At 41.9% G+C, this 17,662-nt stretch overlaps 1 pseudogene; it reads left to right on the top strand.

Annotated features, from left to right (window-relative positions):
• Positions 1-392: 392 nt before the first annotated feature.
• Positions 393-10,890, top strand: LOC147454582 (uncharacterized; annotated as a pseudogene).
• Positions 10,891-17,662: the final 6,772 nt, after the last annotated feature.

Here is a 17,662-nt window from a genome sequence, read left to right on the forward strand (position 1 = left end):
AGTCCAAGGAAGTTGAGACCATGCAAAATGCCAAAGAGAAGGTAGAAATAGACCATGAGGCTAGCCAGGATGAGGTCCTTCAGCTCAAGGAACAGCTTAAAGTTAAAGATCAAACCATCCAGCGACTACGGGCATCTCCTGCCAGAGTCAGAGCTACTAGTTCGACTCACACCACTACAGAGAGCCAGATCTATGAAGAACAGATGAAAGAGCTCTGGAAAGAGTTGACCTTAGAGAAGAAGCAAAGGTTGATGATGGCAAAAGGGTCGGTGGTTATGCAAACACACATGGAAGAAGAACAGAAAGCAATGCAAGATAAGCTAGAAAATATCAAGAGAAAGCTTGAGGAGGCGGAGAAGATAAACGCCGAGTTGAACGACCTCCTTGTGAACATGGGAGAAGAAGCTGAAGCAAAGAAACAGACCCTCCAAAAGCAGATAGATGAGCTAAGAGGCCAGCAGGCAGAAGAGCAGGCAAGCACAAGGCCAGCAGGCCTAAGAGCAGGCAAGCACAGAGCCAAAAGCCTGGAAGGCATAGACCTAGAGAATGTGGCAGATCGTGTGGACACACCCATGCAAGAGGAAATCCTAGTAGGACCCTCTCAAGAGCCACATGATCCGACACAAGAAGAGGAAGAGAAGCTGCGCAAGGCCATAGAAGCAGAAATGAGGGAAACGGCCAAAGAATCTTTGGAATGGGAGTAGAGGGTTTTTAAATCCATGACCATTCAGAAGATAGACACCAACAACCTTCGGTGTGAATGGCTACAGCTCTCTGTCCCATATCCTTTGCTAAAGTACAAAGCCGCCACCATCAACAAGAGAATCAGAGAAGAGCCAACAGTGCCACTCTACACAACAGATATCTCCGAGCCTGAAGAGATAAAGTTGATAGTCGACTCCCAGCCCAGGTGGAGAAAGGCATGGTTGACGAAGTATCCACAGTACCTAATCCATTTGGTAGAGGCACCCAAAATCATCAGAGATAACCTAAGCTTCTGCCCTCTACCAAGGATGCGGACATGGAAGGCCCAGGAGCTACTACAAAGAAGCCAACCCACTTGGCTAAACTATCCGAAGCTGCCAGGCTTGAAGGCAGGCGAGAGAATAAGTGTCCAATACATGGCGAAAACCCTAATGGGCGCCATCAAATTGTTCACTGGCTCGCCTGACCTTTCTTGCATTATGATGAGACAGATTTTCAAAACCCTTTTGGCAGTCTTCGAGACGTTCAAACCAGGTCAGGCGACCGACAGTATCTTCTTCTTTCAAGATACTTACAGAAGTGCATACGATCTGTCTGGTCAGCCTTCCAAGGAGGTGAAACATGCATTGTATCAAAGGATCATGTTTTTACCATCCTATCACCTCCAGGCCTTTGAAGAAGCTTTCTACACCATCTTCTTCACCATCAACATTGATATATTCGGCCCAACACTACTGGATTTACATGCAAGATACGAGTCGCTACTCAAGATGCGAGAAACCATAAGATGAAGAAGCAACTCAACAGCCATGTCGGGGACCACATGAGCAAGGAGGGGGGGAGTGTTAGAAGCTGGACACACCCTACGGAAATTGACTGCTCGGTAGATCATCATTTTTTGTAATTATTCATTTATTGAGAAAACCTGATATTTCACCTTGTAAATATTGGGGCTTACAGAAGTTTCCAGATTGTATCCCAGTTTTGACATTTAGATTGAGTAGATGGTTGATTTGGAACTTTAGGGTTTGAGAATTGTAAGGTATTTATACCACTTTTTGACCTTAATGAAAAAGCTTTTGTCATTTTAAAAAAAGTTTGAAGTCTGTGAGTGAGCGTACTGTGTATGAGAGAGAGTGTGAGCTTCATCTTGACACTACATGTGCATTGGTGGTCAGAATTGAGTGCAGAGAAGTGCAGCGTATTGCCCCCGACGAGAGCTACGCGCCGATACCTACAATGCGTGCGTACGGTCCGGTTTTGTGAGCTCCATCTACGAGATTCATCTGGTGATTCGGTGAGCATACGTTGTCCGATTTTTCATTGTAGCATATCCACGCGTTCACATTGAGTAGAGCTACACATCAGGCACTTTAGATTTTGGAAATGAAGACCTGTAAATTTCGGCTAGACATCCTTTCGTGATTTTGCACTGGGTGTTTTGGGTTGGGGTTTTGGTTCATAGGCCTTAGGGAGAGCGACCTATTGGTGTTAGTAGGGTCTCCTTTAAGTTCTGTGGTGTTTTGAGATTGTTTGATGGGTGTTCGGCTCTAGAAAACGTTGTAGGAAGTTTCCTCTTATGCGCTCCTGAAGGCTGTGACTTAGACATTGGGTAGAGACCTCTGTAGGAATTAGTTAGGAGTTGGTCGAGTGTAGGTTGACACCCTATGCTTGCTTCCACGTGCATGTGGGTCGAGCTTCGTCCTAGCTGACAAATCTTGTTAGGTGAGTTCTCGCTATGCTGACGTCCGTCGCGGCGTATCCGTCCAACACAAGCTTTCAAAACTGGAAGTCCATTACAGACCTAACTAAAACCTCTAAGGAGACACCCAAAAAATCAAAGGTATATCAACCAAAGTACTCAAGAAAACCAAGGAAAGTCAAGCAAGTGTTTGTTCTGAGCAGTTTAGTCAAAGTCAATAATCCGGTTTGGAATAATGACAAGAAATCAACACAGAAAGACAAACACATGGGATGGATAGCATCACAATGAAGCTTAAAAGAACATAAGTACTATGGAGGTAACAGAAAAATATGGGTGCCAAAACTGCAGGTTAGGTCATATGAAGTAACTTCAAGTCCCTCCCAAGAAAGAAGGCCCACAAGGTATCAAATTCGACAATATCCTAGGATACCTAAGAAGCAGGTATACAACATAACAGCACTACCACAGTTCACAAGAGGATACAAAACAAAGACGGATCTCAAAGAATCTTCCTCTTGGACAAGGATTCTACATAGGCTATACAAAGATTTGGCTACCAGTCAACCACAAGCAGACTGCAATATACACAAGACCTGCATGAAGATCTCAAGAGCTCAACAAGACCTAGAACGAGGCAAAGTCAAAAAAAGAGATACAAAGGTCATCAAGGGATTTGGATTCCTAAGTCTTCCAATGCTCCTAGTCAAAATCCAAATGCAGATAGCCAACAAAGGCCTACAACAACATCAAATACTTCTTACAACATGCCTAATTGGAGAATCAAACAGATAATGGAGTCTTCACAGTCAAAGAAGGACAACCCAACCAAAGAGAATGCATATTCAAAGATGACAAAATAGGTATGGCAAAATAAACCTTCAATGCCAACTTGGTCCTTCACTAATCCTCTTTTTGAGGATTCAAGCTTACTTTTACCTGAATAAATGTTTGTGGTGAGCACAAGAATGTAAAAATTCAAGTTGCCAAGGTGCACAAAACACTCTTTGGCATAGTCAGAGTCGGGCTGCTAAGCCATAAAATGAGCAAAGCATTAGTCCCAAAGCTTCAAGTCATATGAAACTCTGTGCTAAGAGACGAAGTTATTAGGCTTACACTCAAGCTGGAAGAGTTGAGCATATCTATGTCATGATGCTCATGCTGGATGAGATGAGCATAAGAGTCAAAGTCTATTAACTTACAATTGGTGGAGTGTCATAGAGTCCAACACTCACACACATTGCATAGTAAGATGAGAGCACATATCGTCAAAAATGAAAACCATTCTTAAAGGGGTGCCAACTTGAAAAGCCATGGCATATGCTTTTATAGCTACACCATCTTTATGAAGAACCCCTCAAAATCTTTCTTGCACAGCATGTTGTTTTCCATGTATTTCTGTGTATGCATAAATAGGATGTCCCATCATTGGACATATGCATTAGATAATCTTTTTGCTTCCACCTTGCACCTTGAGTGGAGTACAACATGCAAACCAATGTCATGCTAACTGACAAGTCATGCAATAAGTCAATACTGAATGAATAAGAAGCTTGGGGATTGCCCAACTCTCCCTATCACTTGGTGTTGACCTAGGTGTTAAATCCATTACAGGTGATGGCAAAGACCTTGGGGCATGATAACCGACAACGGAAAGACAAAATTCAGTGGAGTTAATACTGAGCGAATAGGAAGCTTGGGGATTGCCCAACACTCCCTATCGCTTGGTGTTGACCTTGGTGTAACCGCCGATGAATACCACGGTGATTTGATTATAAAAATACAGTTGAGTGACTATTGGGCAAATAGGAAGCTTGGGGACTACCCAACGCTCCCTATCGCTTGGTGTTGATCTTTCTCTCAAAGTCATTACATACGACAGCTGAGTCAATACGGGGCAAATAGGATGCTTGGAGACTGCTCAACGTTCCCTATCGCTTGGTACTGACCTTGGCGTTAAAATCATTACATGCGAGAGTGGAGTCAGCACCGAGCGAATAGGAGACTTGGTGACTGCCCAACGCTCCCCATCACTTGGTGCTGACCTACTTTGTTTAATTTTATATCTATAAGCAATAATCCCTTGAGTACTTTATTAATATTTCCCATGATAATAACTTACTCCAATAATGCACCTATCCAAAAGGAACTTTTTTCCCTTTGGTCATCCAGGTATTAGACCCTAATTTAGAACCTCATCATTCTACTTCCCTTGAACATACTTTTCATAAATAAACAACAGCCTCATCATTATGCTATTACCACGGACAAATGCAACATCATCTCTCATATCAGACATATTTGGACAAATGAAGATGCTGCAACAAATTGAACCTCATCAACAAATCCAATGAAAAATAAAGACGATCAACCCATCAACAACCAATCAAAACCTTCCACAGCCTCCACCGACACCTTTCAACAGTGCCCAAGGACGAACATTAAAATCAAAAGGGGGGAATGTTAATTGAGTCAACGTCAATTAACAGAAGCTACTAAAGTCCCAAGCCTTACGGATGCACATCAATGATGAATACAAGGAAGCAGTAAAGATTGGAGTTACATATTTTCCACGTTTTCTCAAAATGGTCATGTATTGTAAATTCTCAATTTATTTCAATCCATTGTAATATTTTAATGTGTTCTGGGCTCAATGGGAGTTCCAAGTTGTAAAGAATAGGTCAGTTAGTGTGCCTAGGTAGCAGATTCAATAAGTGGTGGAGCCCTATAGGCCTTGGGCGCCCGAACATTGCATATTTTTACCCTAGCTATATAAGGCAGTGTGTAAAAGAAATTAGGGTTCTCAAGCTCATTTGTTGAGAGCACTCTTTGATGAGAGCTCTTGAGGTGTGTGGATATGGAGTCCTTGAGCTTCTCCTTTCTCCTAAGACTTGATTAACACTAATCAATGATTCATTCTCTTTCACTATGCCTCTCTCATGCTTCTTATGATTGCCTATGATGCTTAGATTAGCTAGATTGTAACTAATTAGTGGTTAATCCCTCTCTAATCTTGTGTGATTGTCCTCTTTTTCTTGTGTGTGCATGTAAGCTTGATTGGAGTGTGGTGCTTGATAGATCTATGTGTGTATGCTTGCGATTAGTGGGGATTTTATATTTGTGAGCTTTCATTTTTTATCTTTTGAAATTGAAACATTATTTGCGAGCTTTTTAATGCTCGTATTACTCTAGCGATATCTTCAAATATTAGTATGGTATGAGGAAAGTTTACATTAGATTGTGCAAATGCAACACAAAATCATTTCATTGAAAGTGATCACTTTTGTCAATGTGCTCAATGTGTAAAGTAATTGAGTTTTAGTGGATGAAAAGAAACATGGCATGCTTTGAAGAATGACTACACTCGGATGATTGATGGATGTGAAGCGAACAACGTGCAAGTGGCAGAAAACATTGTATAAGCCAGCTGTAGTGAAATCTTCGGGGTTCTTGTCCATGTTCAAGTGTTCTAGAGAGGCACTTTTCTCCCAGTTTTGTTTTTAGGTGCTTTAATATCAAGATATTGCTTTTGGATATCCATGAACATGAAATGCAATCTAGATCTCAACTACTTTAGGCACATACAAGGAAAATCCGTTATGATATTTTCACACAGTGCCTTTTTGGTTGTGATGTTATGTTGGGAAAGGATCCCATCAGTATGTTTGCTAGGTGGAATGGTCTTTGGCAAGTGCGAGGTCCTTTAGGAATGCATTCTAATGTTGCCATCATTTTCTTGTATGTAGCAAGGTGTGATGGTCTTTGGCAAGCATGGGAGTCCTCAAGGGGTTGCAATCTAATGGAAGGGACACTCTTGTCACCTTACTCAAATGTGGTGCGGTGAGCAAGATCTTAAACAATTGCAGTATGAGGGTGTCATTATAGCATGACCATGGATTAGTTTTCTTGTGGAGCACGCCACCACATTTGGCATAGAAGTCATCCAAGGCATTTCCAAGAAATAGGTTTCGTTTCTATTTGGATTTCAAAAGTAGCAATTCTCCGCAACCTGCAAGGATCTCTATGGCAACTTTGGAGGCTTGTGATGTCACATAGCTAATTGGTTTCTGGAGTAGGCTATTAGTATTGTGAAGTAGAATGCCTTGCAAAAAGTTTATGTGAAATGTCTTTGGTATGAAGGTCCATGTGTAGATACATCCAAGAGATGGGGCTCCTTCTGCTCCAATTATAGTGAAAGAGATAAAGGGGGAAGATCCATTGGTTTCTGGAGTATGCTATTAGCATTGTGAAGTCGAATGCCTTGCAAGAAGTTTATGTAAAATGTCTTTGGTGTGAAGGTCCATGTGCAGATACATCCAGGAGATGGGACTCCTTCTGTTCCAATTGTAGTGAAAAAGATGGTAAAAATTTAGAGATAATGTAGGATGAGATCGAGGTAATAATTGATTTTGTTTTTCACAAAGTGGTGTCTCAATACTCCATGAGGCAAAGTCTATGTCTAAGCAACCGAGGCTTTGCTTGAATGTGTCGCAAATTTGCAAGAATCAGCCGTACATTGTGCCTGGTAGTTTACATGATAGCTGATCCTTTACACAAAAATAACAACAAGATCCTTTTACTATGCGCGAACAATGGGGGCACTCAACCCCCCCCCCCCCCCCCCCCCCCCCCCCCCCCTTCCCCCTTTCTTTTTCTAGAGCTTTACACTTTGTTTTCAGAGCATTATGCCCTTTTCACACACAAGCGACAAACAAAGCAAAAAAAAAAACATTTGGGTATATCATGCAATCAACACATTCTAGGTGATGCAGTAGAGCTCGACAACTTTTGGTGCTTTCATGCAATTTCTCGTGCTTTCATGAGGTACCACATTTGATTTACAAACTACATAATGTTCTCCCTAAATATGTAGCTTTCTAACGTAGCCAACCGTTGTGGAGCATACGAGTCATCTACGTGCGCGTGAGTGATCACACTGCCCGAGTGACCCAATGTTGTCTAGCTCTAGTGACCCAACTATAGTTTCAGGGTTGCACAACATACGCAAAGCAAGTCCCCCAATTTAGCTTTTCAGCGGCCAGAGCAAAGGACAACCACTTGAACATGCTGCAAAATGGGCGAGGGAGTGGAGCCGCTGCAAAGGAGCGGGCTGAGCAATGCAATTAAAAATGAGGGAGCTAGAGCATCCCGCTCATTCGCACACATGTGGATGATGAGAGGGTGCTCACTGCTCCTCCCGATATCTTGGCTAATTACTAAGTTTAACAAAATATTTATGAGAATTTGATCTAAAAAAAAGTTCACGAGTATGTGAAGAGATCAAAATATCCCAAATGTTTGGGAAAAAAAAGAGGGGGCAAGAGCCCCCCGATCATCCGTGCGCACGCAGATGATGAGGGGGCTTTTGCTCCCCCTTTTTTTCTATAAATTTGGATATTTTGACTTCTCCACATACTAGAAATATCCAAAAAAAATAGGGTGGCCAGAGCTCGCCCATCATCCGCGTGCACGCGGATGATCGGGAGCTCTAGTTCCCCCTATTGTTCTATGGTATATCCAAAAAAATAGGGGTGCCGGAGCTCGCCCATCATCCACGCGCAAGTGGATGATCGGGGAGCTCCGGTTCCCCCTATTGTTTTATGGTAATAAGGAGAAAGTGCGAGGACTTTTTGATATAAATGCTTAGGAAAGAGGGGTGTTAGAGCTCGCCTATCATCCGCGTGCATGCTGATGATCGAGGAGCTCCAATTCCCCCTATTGTTTTATGGTATTAAGGAGAAAGTGGGGAACTTTTTGATAGTGTGAGAGCTCGCCCATCATCCGCGTGCACGCGGATGATGGGCGAGCTCTGGCACTCCTCTTTTCCTAAACATTTATATCAAAAAGTCCTTCCAATTTCTCCTTAATCGAATAAAACAATAGGGGGAGTTGGAGCTCCCCGATCATCAGCATGCACGCGGATGATAGGCGAGCTCTAGAACCCCCTATTTTTTTTAAGTGTGCGAAGAAGACATACTCCTATATAGCACAAAAGAGCTTGAATTTCCACAAAGCTTTGCAATTTCAGAGCTTGAAAATATTCCTCTTTAATGTTGATGATTTTTTGCAATGGCTGATGGCCTAGTTCATGTTGTACCTTCATTTCATTAGGATGAATCTCACGATATTTCACCCCAGGTTAGTTGCAAGGGGGGGCTAGCATGCACCGTGTCCAGGTCAAAATGATGTTGCATTAAACTCGAGCTCGCAACCTGGAACCTGTGAATGAGTCTTCTGACCTAATCCAATGTGCTATGATGCCTTGATTGCCTTCTAAGCGAGGCATAAAAAAAGTAACTTTGTGGCCTTATCCCTCGTAGACGTTGGTCCACCATGGACCTTTACACGTGTTGGGCCTCTTCCCACATGCGCCTTTGCCTGCTATATCTTCACATCATGTGATCTCCCCCTTCATTTACTTTTCTTTATGCTTTTTTAATTTACAAGAGATACTTTTGCAGATTCCCAATAAAAGAAGGGAAAATACCCCTCTAATTTGAGGAAATTCCCAAAATACCCCTCAAATTTCAAAAATTCCCAAAATACCCTTGTATCTACTTTGGTTGGATTGTTCACAATTTTCTAATCTTCATTCGTTTTTGACAACTGAGATCCGTTTTTGAGTGCTCCTCATGTAATTTGTCACCAGTTTTACCATCGCAAAAAAGGTAATTATGTCTAAAAATAATGAAGCATTCATCTCCAAAGCCTGCATAACCAGCTCAAAATGTAGTTTTAGCATCTTGTACGATATACAATCACTCTTTTTGTGAAGATCTACAAATTTTATTTTTTTTTGGAGAAATTTACTCTCACAACTAGGGGTATTTTGGGAATTTTGGAAAATTTGATGGGCATTTTAGGAATTCTTGACAAAATATCGAGGGTATTTTGGGAATTTTTGAAATTTGAGAGGTATTTTGGGAATTTCCACAAATTAGAGGGATATTTTGGTAATTTTCCCTTAAAAGAAACCATTCCATAATCGTGGATGGTGAGGCATGCACAAGAAGATTTAGAAATATTCTCATGTAGGAAAACGGAGTCTTTTTCAATGTATTTCAAACAATGCACAACATCATGAGCTTCTGCCTAAGAGGCACCCCATACCTAGCTAGGTATGCGGCGCCTCCCTCACAAAAACTCATGATGTTGAGGTAAGTCACAATGTGGGAATTATTGTGAGAATTTGTCCAAAACTTCTTGTGATATGCTTGCTCTAAAAAGCAAGGTCGAGAAAAATGCCCTGCGTTCAAGAGCATCTCAATCGTCCGCGTGCGCGTGGACGATCAGCTAGCTTCACAGCAATGGGTTATTTTGAATTTCATGCTTGATACCGGGTAGGTTCGGGAGATCCTAGCAACTACACAGCACAAAACTCCTCGCTTACTGTTCATTGTCATCGTAGTTAATTGTTCTTGGCCGTGTTGCTGAAGCCTACGCGTATTTTGGAAGTGGTTAAGAAGTGGCTAAGTTGTTTGGGCTACTTGAGCTTTAAGGCTCTGCGATCCTTCACAAAGTGCAAGAGCCCAACATGTAGCTAATCTTGCCCTTACATAATCAGTTAAGGTGTTCAAATGAAAGCGATGGCTATGTTCCCTTGGCCCTCAGTGTCTCTGCTACCCAACCCCTGCACCCTCTTGCTAGCATCACTCTGAAGGTGAATCTAGGCTACTGCAAGGGATGTAGGGAGCAGATTTGTAGGAATCTGATGCATGCCAGGATGTTGTCGTTTGTAACTCTTGTTACCAGATGTAATGTGATGTAATGTGAGATGAGCTATTGATGCACATTGAGTGTAAGATTGTTGCCCTTTTAGTTGCAATCTAGAATGCTGAATCAAAAAGAAAATGGGGCTTTAATGTAAGTACAAATTGTAGTGTATCTAAAGGTCTATGTGCATTTTGCACAACTAGTAGCCTACAATGCTTGATCAAATGGAAAAGGGATCTATGATGCAAGTAGAAATAAGTTATGTAAAGGTCTGTATGCATTTTGCACTATTGGTGCTACTTCCTACATTTGGGATAGATGTTGGTGGGTTCATCACACCTATCACAAGTTTAATGTGTGTAGACATGAAGGAAGTGAAAGTAAAGGAAGAGGATGCATGTATTGTTGTGTGTAGTGAAGGCTTCAATGAAGGATTCATCATAGAGCTGGTGAAGAAGAGTAAGAGTAGGTAGAGAGTGGAGACTATAGAGCGACATCCAAAATGCAATGAGCTTTCAAATGGCGATATCTTTGCCCATCAAATGAACTTGATTGAGGACCTTTCAAATCTAAAATGTAGGCCTCCTTATGTGGAGGCTGATGGAGGAGGAGTAATCGTGGTCGAAAAATGTCCCCTCAATGGATGTTGCTATACAACAGTTCCCTTTTCTACTAGCACGTCCATGATTTGAGATATAATGGTCACAGAGTGCATGCATACAGACTTTAAGGGAACTACAATATGCACTCGTGATACTCACTTGCTTTAAATTACTTTAAACACATGTTTTCTTAAATAGTAAATATTTAAGGTCAAGATTTATATATGTTTGATAGAGACACATTTGCTATCTATAACATCAATCTAGTTTTTGCATTAAAAACAAAAAATCCTATGACATGACCAACCAAGCATGACTAGTTTTGGATCATCAACTCCATGATAAGCTATCTATGCTAAGTTAGTGATAAATTTTACACTCTAAACAAATTTTTAACATATTGAAATTATTCTAGGTACATCAAAAGCTTGTTAATCTCAATGACATTGCAAAGCTATTTCTTCTCGTGAACGACCGTAAAACGACTCTTTATGCAGTAATTAGGTAGTGCTTAAGCGAGCGTTGGAACAAAATACAAACTTGTCCTTGCATGCAGAGGGCCGCATTCTTAAGCATCTCTAAGATTCTCACCTCCTCAAGTTACATGCACGAATAACATTGTGGTAAGCATGCATTGGAGACGAGACTGATTAGTTCGAGATCCCTCGTCAATGATGGAACGTAGGCTAACATACTAACTATGATTAACAATGAGTGAACTTGCACAAGATTGTACTTCTAATCCATAAGGCATAAGGCATAACCCTCTTGCTAGCATCGCTCCTCTCTGAATGCATTGATCATGACCCTCAGCTCACGTACCACTATGAACCTCAACTCCAGCTTGCGGTCAAGAGTAGCATATTGCCTGCAGACGCATGGATGACGACAAACCCTCACAACTAAGGGTTACTTAAGAAAGTTGTGTATCTCAGAGGGGTTGGTTGGTCACAGGACGGAGGAAAACGTAATGTTTTTAGGGAAATTACAAAAATACCACTCATCCAATTTCAAAAATTCCCAAGATACCACGAATATTTTGTCATATATTCCCAAAATGCCCTTCAAATTTTCCAAAATGCGCAAAATACCCCTGGTTGTGAGATTTAATTCCTCCAAAAATAAACAAATTTCTAGATTTCTATAAGAAGACTGATTGTGTACCAATACACGATGCTAAAACTAGAATTTGAGTTGGCTATGTAGGCTTTGGAGATGAATTGCTTCGTTATATTTAAACAAAATTTCCTTTTTTGCGAGGTAATTTGTGACAAACTACATGCTAAGCGCGGATCTCAATTTTCATAAAAAAAATAAGAATTATAAAATCTTGAACAATCCAACCAAAATAGATACAAGGGTATTTTGGGAATTTCCACAAATTAGAGGGGTATTTTGGCAATTTTCCCTTGTTTTCTTTTTGAAACTCATCAGCTGTTTTGGATGCTCATTAGCTTGCCGCACTATGTGGTTCAAGGTCAATCCTGTGTTCTTGTGAGCCACGCAAAGGAGTTTCTTGTTGGATGCATTGTCGCCACTCAGTGAAGTTGCTTGCTGGTTGCACTCACCACCACTCTTATTTCGAGCTCATGCTCATAGGCCCCAGGCGGACGTGTTTGAAAAATAGCCAAACTCTTGCATTGATTTGCCAGGATTGGTCCTTATTGGGTCATTAGGCCTTAGTAAAGCATGGAACTTGGGAGCGATTGTGGACCAGTGTTATGGCTAGCTTAGAAACTAAGCATTGGCTCATGTATATGTTGGCCACTCTATGCAGGCATTTATCTGTCAAATTGAGGGAGTAGCTCCCGACATAGTAACTTTCCTTTCCCTTTTGAATGCCTATGGTAGCTTAGAAACAATTGAGAAAGGTAAAAGAATACATGCAAAGTTTTGAGAGTAGGGGGTTGTGAGTGCAAATGTTGGGCTTGGCAATGCATTTGTTGATGTGTACATCAAATGTGGTGAACTTCCAAAGGCACAATATCCACATACATATGCTCACCAAATACATATTGTGCCGTGGTGGATTAGTGGATATGTATGCCAAATGTGGTGTTCTTGCAAATGCCCAATTTTGTAAGCCATGAGACGAAGGGAAGCTCCATAGAGGGAGACCGAATGGCAACTTAATAAACTGACTCAGAGGGAGGTTCCGAGGGTTCAAAAGGGGAATGCATTTGACTTGGCGAGAGGGTTTCAAGGTACCACAGAGAGCACTAGACAAGGCCCTGTATGAGGTGCATGAGAAGGACACTCAGTTGGTTGATGATGAAGGATAGACTTGCTAGAGTGCTTTCACAATGCTGAGAAAAGTTGGATTAAGAAGCTGCAAAATAGGGGATGCTCTGTGAGCATTGAGGAATGAAAGCATGAGGGGTCAATGGCTTGGGGGTCAAGAGGAGGAACTGTTTCAAAAAGAATGGTGGTCAAGGATAAGGGAATCTCTTAATTGACACATTTCCATGGGTGAAAAAGGGATTATGGAATTTATTTTTCCTTTTAATAAGGTTCCTTACATATAGCTACATGGTAGTAATGTAGAGAAAGTAAGAAATGGGGTTTTCTTATTCTCCGGAGTGGAGCATGTGAGACACAGGGAGAGAAAGGTGAGAATATTGAAGTTTTAGAAGAGGTCTTTTAAAGAAAGAGTGTGCTCTGAGCTATGGAGAGGCAATTATGAGTTGGGTATTTGTGCATAATTCGTGGCTTTCATCAATGTCTAAACTCAAATTAAGTTACAATATGTGGTAAAGGTGAGATAGATCCATTACGACATATTTGGATACTATTTCTTTAAATTTGAGTATGTTTAAAATTTCAAAACAAATTCGAGCAAAAAACATGTCATCTTTTCCTTTGCACTTGCTCTTTCCAAGTGCCTTCTTGACTTCAAACTTCTACATACGATGTCAAGAAGTAGACAATATGGCTAGGAAAGCATCACGCCTCTAACTGTGAGAGTGCATAGGAAAATCAAGTGAATTGTACAAGGTTTGAAGCAAAGATACCCTTGAATGGAGCAAAACGCTAGCTTTGAAAGCCTCATTCTAAAAAAAGATTCAATATTAACTCAAAACTCTTGTGTGTGTAATGATTTGGTGTACCCTCGCTCTTACTTGCACATATACAGTGTTCATTTGCCTATTCAAAACCCTTATTCTCCACTTTAATTATTCATTGAGTTCATTTTATGGAAGCTTAGACACTTCATTAGACAAACCCAAAATTATGGAAAAAGCTCTAAAAACGTGAAACAATTACAAAAGCACGAAACTAGAAGCTTGCAAATAAAATGCACTCTTAGTTAGTGTGTTGCATGATAGAATTAGTGTTGTGTGCGTCTTGCAATCATTAGTGCCGTGTGTGATTGGGTTGACTGGAGGTGAAGAGAAGTGGATGTGGAGATTGCCCTTCATTGTGGCTTAGTTCCTCCATAGGCTGAGAAGCTCACCTCATAGAGTTAACCATTCGTGTTGCCATGAAGAGAAGTGGATGTGGAGATTGCCCTTCATTGTGGCTTAGTTCCTCTATAGGCTGAGAAGCTCACCTCATAGAGTTAACCATTCGTCTTGCAATCGTTAGTGCCGTGTGTGATTGGGTTGACTGGAGGTGAAGACAAGTGGATGTGGAGATTGCCCTTCATTGTGGCTTAGTTCCTCCATAGGCTGAAAAGATCACCTCATAGAGTTAACCATTCGTGTTGCCATGATTAGATCACTAATCGTGTGAGTGTTTCCATGTCCTAGCAGGTAGCTCATCCCTTTAGATTGATAATTTTGTTGGTCACTAGAGCTATGCAACGATGGAACCCCCAACAATGCACCTCTAGAGTGGAATGCTACACTGGAACAACAAGAGAGAAGACAATAGAGGGGAGAAGAATAACATTGGCACTAGGTGCAATCTCCCTCCATGCAAGAGTGAGCATTTTTCTCTTGCACATATACATTTATAGATTTTTTGAATGCTCAAAATGAGTACAGAATGCCCGGTTGGACATAATAATGTTCATAGCTCATAAAGAGAACTTGCATGATAAAACATATATAATTGTAATATCCTTTTGCATAGTCCATTAGATGCTAATGCTTTTGCCACCTATCTACTACAATCAATAAATAATAATAGTGTTGCTTCAACTAGCCAATCTACACCAATGAGAACTGCCTAAATCAACAAATTTGTACTATTACTGTCTAAACTGGAGGATTTGCATTTAGTTTTGTGCTGTGTAATTCAACAAATCTACCCTTGTACTGTCTAAATCGATCGATTTGCACTGAATACTGTTTAAAATAGTGAATCTGCAGTTTGTTGGTGTATTGACTCAAAATCGATAAATTTGCACGTATAGTTGGTGTTATCCATGTTACCATATACATGTGGTAGTGATGTGTCTGAACACACTAGGACCGCCGGGGCATTTTTTTCCTCTTTAGGAGGTTTTTTCCCCCGTGCATTGTATATACGCCCATCACTCTAGGGCTATCCATCTTTCCATTGCACACTAAGTAACACACTCTCTATTGTGTGCCTTGAGCTTCCTTCGTCTTCTCCAAGCTGTGTGCGTTTCTCTGCAACCCTAATTCCAACAATTGGTATCAGAGCAGGCCACGTCCTCCCGGGCTTAGTCGCCAGCACACGCTGTGAGCGGGATGGAAACACACAGAACGCCTCTATAATGACCCGACACACACTCTTGGAAGGATATACACACACACTATGGGGCACCACTCAGCTTACACAACACACCTGGCCGAGACAGGGAACACACCGACAGAGTAAGAGGAGAGAGACTAACCACTTACCCACTCCACATAGAGACACACACACCCAAAAAACTCAGCTCAAAAGAGTAGAACTTATGATATTTAGATACAAATGAGCTTAGGCCAACACCAATGGGGAAAATAGCTCACACAATATGGGTAAAACATGCCAGATACAATCACAAACTGGAGCAGAAGCTTCGCTCATAGGAGAAACTTACACATCCAAAACATAAAAAAAAGAGTGAGGAATTTGGCAAAATGGACAACTCCATCGCGTCCGGAACGGCCCAAAACCCCAGTCTACAATGTCAAAGTGCTCAAATCCGACCTCGGATGAGCAGTTTACGGACAAAACAGGTTCCAAAATGAGCAAAAACACACCTGCGGCTGTTCCTCCTCTCTTCTCCACCGTTTTTCCTGGTCTTCTCTCTGTTTTTTCAGTTCCCACACTTAGCTTTATTACTTGGGCACCCTTGGCCTTTTAGTTGACCTCAAACGGACCCCGAACAGGCCAAAAACTGACCTCGCAGTGCATAGTTGTCACCCTTTTGCATCATCCGCACACCTGGCACTCAACTTTTTTCAATAATGCATCTCACCACCACGTGAAGTGGCCCCCAGAATATGGTCCTCATGATGACCTTTCTGCATAATTATCACAAGAAAACATCCACGTCGTGTCCGTACTCATCATTGACCCCATTCGACCTCCTGACGCCACTAGATGCCATCTGACGCACCTGCTTACCTCATGTCGTCGGCCCGCGGATAGCTTCCTCGAGAAGTTTTACACGCTACCAACTCCTCATTATTGTAGAAAAAACACACTGGTACTGGTGATAGTGAAAATCGATGCACTATGTACATGATGTCCTATCTGTACACATGTGGGCCCCACATAACCACCTGGCTCTGGAAAATGGGAAATCCTTTATTTGATGCACCATGCATGTGTATGTACATATGCGCAATCCCTTGCTCCAAAAAAATCCTTACATAATTTGCCCATCCCCTAGCCTGCTAGATCATTCATGATCAGCAGCAGCAAAAAGTGATATGAGACTCGCAGCGTCACAAGTCTCCTCATCCTTCACCAACACTCCTTGATCCACAGATAGCTCATCTTGCTCGACCGTCATTAACCTGGCATGATACAATTTAAGACGCAATCCATTTACCCTGGACTTATGTAGAATCCCATCCAGGCCTATTGTATCAATGTTAACCCTCATGGCTCACGGACACCCTATCACCTACGACGGACGTTCTAACCTACGGCGGACATTGTATTATTTATTTGGTAGAGTCAGGTACCGGGCTTGTCGGTCCAATAGGAAAAGGGTAAGAGTGATCGCCGATGAGAGGCGCACTCTAACTGGAACATTCAAGGGATTAGTTGGCTAAGCATGGGCGCCCAAGTGTGAATGGGGTGAGCTCGTATAAAAGTCAACTAAACCTAAAATTCACTCATTCTCTCATTTGTGCAATTGAAGAGTGCTCTTGCTCCATCTCCTTCTTCTTCTTCTTCATCTCTTTGTGTGTGTGTGTGTGTGTGTGTGTGAGAGAGAGAGAGAGAGAGAGAGAGAGAGAGAGAGAGAGAGAGAGAGAGAGTGAGAGTGAGAGAGGGAGAGAGAGGGAGTGTGTGGGCGATCGAGCATTACGAAGGCACGACGGCGGTGAAGCGGTTGAGCGCGGCGTAGCGGCGTCTCCTTCTTCTTCGCGGCGAGGAATCCTCCACGAAGCAAGCATAGAGCGGTGAGTGACACACCATCGCCTTCTTTGAGCTTACTAGTTTAGGCTTGTTGTGTGCTTGGAGCCATTTGTGGCTCACACACGGTGTATCGGCAAGTTCCTTGCATTGACACGTGCGACATACGCGCACATTTTTGGCACCGCTACCGGGGAATGCCATACACCAAGCTCGAGTAGCACTCTGTGCTTCTCCGTGGTGCAATTTCTATTGTAGGAAAGGTAAGGAAAGAGTGTGTGTGTGTTGAGAAGAGGGATTTGGTGTTATAGTGTGTGTTTTTTTTATTAATGAAGTTTTCAAAGGTTCTGTGTTTATTCTCTGTGTATTAAGGTAGTTAGTTTTCTTTGTTAATAGAGATTTCAAAGGTTCTGTGTTTATTCTCTGTGTATTAAGGTAGTTAGTTTTCTGTGTACAG

This window comes from Adiantum capillus-veneris, chromosome 7 (assembly GCF_014529385.1).
Source record: "Adiantum capillus-veneris isolate H3 chromosome 7, ASM1452938v2, whole genome shotgun sequence".
NCBI lineage: Eukaryota > Viridiplantae > Streptophyta > Polypodiopsida > Polypodiales > Pteridaceae > Adiantum > Adiantum capillus-veneris.